Here is a 6374-nt window from a genome sequence, read left to right on the forward strand (position 1 = left end):
TAGTAAAGCACATCGGACTCAGACAGAACAGAATAAATCAATACCAAATTTTCAAAACGACTTATTTGCTTTCGTAAACAAAAATTCAAACGTCGATTTGACGGTTCTGAGTTACGGGATTTTTCGTTTGAGTTCACTTTTTAAAAAGCAAATTTAATTAACTACACATTTATTACCACACTCGCTGTTGTTACAAGAAAGAGGTAGAGCCTCGTGTGCTCTACCGTTTTATAGAATTATACTGCTGATGCAGTGAAATATTATTCCTATCTCCTATCGGTGCCTTACGTGGCGTGATGCGCCACGGTTCGCGCCAAGCTACCTGTTCACTACTATTAATAACCCTACTGTTTTCCTAACGCTGATATTACTCCCACGCAAATCAACATGTAGGTGAAGGCTTCTGCTACTAGTTTTGGTTTGTATGGGAATGGGAGTGCTATCAGATTTGTCAAATCTACGTTGCTTTTGAGACTTCTCAAGCTCGGACCTCAAATCGACGTTTGAATCTTTGTTTACAAAAACAGATAAGTCGTTTTGAAAATTTGGTATTGAAATAGTACAAAACTGAGTTCAACCTGACGGAGATGCATTAACTACGTAATGAAAAAAATGCCCTTCACACTTTTTATATTAATAATTGTATGGATCGTCACGTTTCAGGTCACAAAATGTGCTAGCGGCCGTCCAGAAACTACGTGATCATTTTTGCAGATTTTAGACCCCACTATCTCTATGCGGTTTCTCGTGGTCTTTTGCTGGACTCCCTTCCCCTACTGCCATGATTTCATAGTTGACGTATCAACCATTCGAAATTTCATCGAATTTAGCTTATTACGCCTTCACAAGGTTATTTCAACCGCTGTAACATCCATACTAGGTTGGTTAAAAAAAACGATTTTGCTCCACAGCGCTCATCTGATTCGTCATCATGTTCTGAGTGTCCTCTGAAAATTTGAGCTCATTTGGATTGAAACTGATTTAGCACAAGCCGTTTCAAGTTTACATGCAAATTAGTATGGGGAAATTATTTTTTTCATTATACCGATAATGACGCTTCCACATTAGGCGCAGGTTAAAAGAAAACCTATATAGCTAAAAGGAATACTCAAGAGCTTTCACCCAACGAAAACCGCATGTTGATTAATCGCTCCAATAATATCATCATCATAATCAGGTGAGCGCTGTGGAGCAAAATCGATTTTTTAAACCACCCCAATCCATACGTTGCTTGTTCCAAGCCTCATTTATGTGCTTACGGGTTGACATGTTTTAAATTTGCGATATTTGTCCCTACATTTTTCGAAACACATGCAGAAGTGCAATGGTTGTTACGTCAACTATGAAATCATGGACAGCCTATGACCACGTTGTTTTCTCCGCTGTGAAAATCAAAACTTTTAAAAATCAATCGAACGTATTTGAAAATATGGCATAAAAACATAGGCGTAACAAGAGTCTCGGTCTAGGGGGGGCCATTGCACCAGCTGGTGGGATGTAATTTTCAAAGGCGATTTAAAGCACTGTGCGCATGGATTGCAATAGAAATTGTTTGCCTAAGTTTATCGCTCATTCGTCCTAGAACTAACATAAAAAATCGCGAATAATACAATTGATTTCCAATGATGCTGTGATTGCTTCAAAACGCTATGTTTGTGTCAACTTGTCTTCTCCATGTTACTAAATGTGGATAAGTGTGTAATCTAAGATTCAAGATTGTTCAATGGTTGTTGTTGTTACGTCTAAAGAGGCTGCACTCATAACAAAGAGACGAAGTGTCAAAATTGGAACAGCGCATTTGCTGTCAAATCAGTTGTTCCAATCGAGCACAAGGTTGTTAAAGGTAGGAGTATTGCGTCTCTTTGTTTTTCCAGGCTCGTTAGTTACGTCAACTATGAAATCATGGACAGCCTACACTCAGCGAACTGGACTAGCGAAATTCATAACTGGCGCCTTATGAAGCTTCGACTGAATATTCCACCAACAGTGCTTTTTATACGCAGTTATCTTCCCAAGTCTTCGAGCGTCGATGGGCGTGTGGTCTACATACCGGCCTCCCGATCCCGACGTCCATGGTTCGAACCCAGTCTGCTGCACTTTGCATTTTTTTGCCTTTCTCGTATACTAAGTATACGTAAAGGCTATATGATCGCTCCAAAAACAAACTTTTTATAGAAGGCCCGGAGACCCATAGTGCTATATACCGATCGACTCAGCTCGACGAATTGAGGTGATGTCTGTGTGTGTATGTGTGTGTGTCTGTGCGCACCCACCCAAAAAAAAAATGTCACTCATTTTTCAGGTACTTATCCTTAACCGATTTACTTGCAACAAGTTGCATTCGACGCAGGATACTCTACCATTCATTTTTCATTTATTTAGTTAACATCTAAACAGATAACACTGAATCAACAATTTGACGCCACAATACACGGTTCGAGGCCGCATCTCTCCATCCTCGGATAAGCCCCACGCTCGCCAAGTCGTTCTGCACCTGGTCTGCCCATCTCGCTCGCTGCGCTCCACGCCGTTTCGTACCTGCCGGATCGGAAGCGAACACCATCTTTGCAGGGTTGCTGTCCGGCATTCTTGCAACATGTCCTGCCCATCGTACCCTTCCGGCTTTAGCTACCTTCTGGATACTGGGTTCGCCGTAGAGTTGGGCGAGCTCATGGTTCATTCTTCGCCGCCATTCACCGTCTTCTTGCACACCGCCAAAGATGGTCCTAAGCACCCGTCTCTCGAATACTCCGAGTGCTTGCAAGTCCTCCTCGAGCATTGTCCATGTTTCATGTCCGTAGAGGACAACCGGTCTTATAAGCGTCTTGTACATGACACATTTGGTGCGGTGGCGAATCTTTTTCGACCGCAGTTTCTTCTGGAGCCCGTAGTAGGCCCGACTTCCATAGATGATGCGCCTTCGTATTTCACGACTAACGTTGTTGTCAGCCGTTAGCAAGGATCCGAGGTAGACGAATTCCTCGACCACCTCGAAGGTATCCTCGTCTATCGTAACACTGCTTCCCAGGCGGGCCCTGTCGCGCTCGGTTCCGCCCACAAGCATGTACTTTGTCTTTGACGCATTCACCACCAGTCTAACTTTTGTTGCTTCACGTTTCAAGCTGGTGTACAGTGCTGCCACCTTTGCAAATGTTCGGCCGACAATGTCCATGTCATCCGCGAACCAAATAAATTGACTGGATCTGTTGAAAATCGTACCCCGGCTGTTACACCCGGCTCTCCGCATGACACCTTCTAGCGCAATGTTGAACAACAGGCACGAAAGTCCGTCACCTTGTCTTAGTCCCCGGCGCGATTCGAACGAACTGGAGTGTTCGCCCGAAATCTTCACACAGTTTTGCACACCATCCACCGTTGCTTTCATCAGTCTGGTAAGCTTCCCAAGGAAGCTGTTCTCGTCCATAATTTTCCATAGCTCTACGCGGTCTATACTGTCGTATGCCGCCTTGAAATCAACGAACAGATGGTGCGTTGGGACCTGGTATTCACGGCATTTTTGAAGGATTTGCCGTACAGTAAAGATCTGGTCCGTTGTCGAGCGGCCGTCAACGAAGCCGGCTTGATAACTTCCCACGAACTCGTTCACTAATGGTGACAGACGACGGAAGATGATCTGGGATATCACTTTGTAGGCGGCATTAAGGATGGTGATCGCTCGAAAGTTCTCACACTCCAGTTTGCGGCCTTTCTTGTAGATGGGCCATATAACCCCTTCCTTCCACTCCTCCGGTAGCTGTTCGGTTTCCCAGATTCTGACTATCAGTTTGTGCAGGCAGGTGGCCAGCTTTTCCGGGCCCATCTTGATGAGCTTAGCTCCGATACCATCCTTACCAGCTGCTTTATTGGTCTTTAGCTGTTGAATGGCATCCTTAACTTCCCTCAAGGTGGGTGCTGGTTGGCTTCCATCGTCCGCTGAACTGACGTAGTCATCTCCTCCGCTGCCTTGACTTTCACTGCCTGTACTCTCAGCGCCATTCAGATGTTCCTCGTAGTGCTGCTTCCACTTTTCGATCACCACACGTTCGTCCGTCAAGATGCTCCCATCCTTATCCCGGCACATTTCGGCTCGCGGCACGAAGCCTTCGCGGGATGCGTTGAGCTGCTGATAGAACTTGCGTGTATCTTGAGAACGGCACAGCTGTTCCATCTCCTCGCACTCCGCTTCTTCCAGGCGGCGTTTCTTCTCCTGAAAAAGGCGGGTCTGCTGTCTCCGCTTCCGTCTATAACGTTCCACGTTCTGCCGGGTACCTTGCTGCAGCGCGACCGCCCGCGCTGCGTCCTTCTCCTCCAGAATCTGTCTGCACTCTTCGTCGAACCAATCGTTCCGTCGACTTCGACCCATATACCCGACGTTGTTCTCCGCTGCGTCGTTAATGGCTGCTTTGACTGTATTCTAGCAGTCCTCAAGAGGGGCCCTATCGAGCTCACCCTCTTCCGGCAACGCTGCCTCGAGATGCTGCGCGTATGCAGTGGCGACATCAGGTTGCTTCAGTCGCTCTAGGTCGTACCGCGGCGGTCGTCGGTACCGAACATTGTTGATGACGGATAGTTTTGGGCGCAGTTTAACCATCACCAGATAGTGGCCAGAGTCGATGTTAGCGCCACGATATGTCCTGACGTCGATAATGTCGGAGAAGTGCCGTCCATCAATCAGAACGTGGTCGATTTGTGATTCTGTCTGCAGTGGTGATCTCCAGGTGTACCGATACGGGAGGCTGTGTTGGAAGTAGGTGCTACGAATGGCCATATTCTTGGAGGCGGCGAAATCAATTAGTCGTAGGCCGTTTTCGTTCGTCAGCCGGTGAGCGCTGAACTTTCCAATAGTCGGTCTAAACTCCTCCTCTTGGCCAACCTGAGCGTTCAAATCTCCTATGATGATTTTGACGTCGTGGCTTGGGCAGCTGTCGTACTCACGTTCCAGCTGCGCGTAGAATGCGTCCTTATCATAATCAGTGCTTCCGGAGTGTGGGCTATGGACGTTGATTATGCTGAAGTTGAAGAACCGGCCTTTGATCCTCAACTTGCACATTCTTTCATTGATCGGCCACCACCCGACCACGCGCCTTTGCATATCGCCCATCACTATGAAAGCTGTTCTCAGCTCGTGTGTATTATAAACTTGTAATTCCTCTACCAAATGTACTGAGACTTGGGGTGTTCGCGGGAGAGATAAATAAAACACTTGTGTACTGTTCGAGTGTCGAGTTGAGAAGACCTCAATTCGGTTTTATTTAGTTAAACGAAGCAGACAGCAGTGTTGCCTGCAGCGCTGACTGTCTGCTGAGTTACACATTTAATTCCGATAACTCGGAATGTATATAGAATATACATTAGTTCTTCCCCTTTCGGAAAGCTCAAACTTTGTATGAACAAACGTTCAACATATCTAATAATTATTCATGTAACTTAACTCGAAAGGCTTGGTAGAGCCAGAAAGCACCACCAGAACTACACTATAACAAAAAATATTATAATTTTTTCCCGAACGCCTTGGTAGGCCAGAAAGCGCTACCAGATCAGATATTAATCTTCCGTTGTCGTTCCGATCCGGTAACAGCCCGACATTTAAATCGTCCATGGTTGGTATCTCGTTCTTAGCGACAATCTCGGATCCAGCGATAGCTCGTAGCGTCCATCCAGTTTTGGGGTCTTCATCAGCCAGCACCAGCCGACTACTCTTGGCTTCATTGACAGTCAGTAGCAGCCGACAAGTCCTGGCCCGAACCACAGTCATCGATGGTCTTAGCAGATCCGATAATCTTTGTACATCCTCAACGATCTCATATTGATTCGGACAGGCAGTAGATGTCGCATTATTTTCAACCATGTTCTGTGAATAATGTCGAGAAATTCGTTTTATAAATGATGATTTAACATGTCGTTTGGTTGCTTGAAGTATACAATGCTTAAGCCGCTTAAAGTTAATCAAACAGACTAACACAAACTTCACGTTAATATATGCTTTTTCTGAAGGAAAATTGTCCTCCAATGTCAAGTTCTCAGGAAACAAATGCATCAGGTCTTCAAAGCTAATCTTGCATCTTTTGCATAGAAGACCATTGTCAAACGCTGTAACGCCTGGCAATCCAAAACATGCAATAAATTTGATAAACTTTATCAAAATCACTAACCAGTTGTAAATTTTCAACCACCACTTTACCTCCACCCTTTTGGAGAAATTATTCACTGCCAAAACATTTGAAGCAGGTTTACGAATCAAAATTTTTATAATAATTTGATGTTTTGAATTGATTGCCACACTTGCATAGACGTCATAAACAGCAATAAAATTTGTGTTCATTTCAACAAAGTGCACCGTGGTTTTAACTGTTCGTTTTATTCCAAAGACACCA

Source organism: Armigeres subalbatus, chromosome 3 (assembly GCF_024139115.2).
Source record: "Armigeres subalbatus isolate Guangzhou_Male chromosome 3, GZ_Asu_2, whole genome shotgun sequence".
Lineage (NCBI taxonomy): Eukaryota > Metazoa > Arthropoda > Insecta > Diptera > Culicidae > Armigeres > Armigeres subalbatus.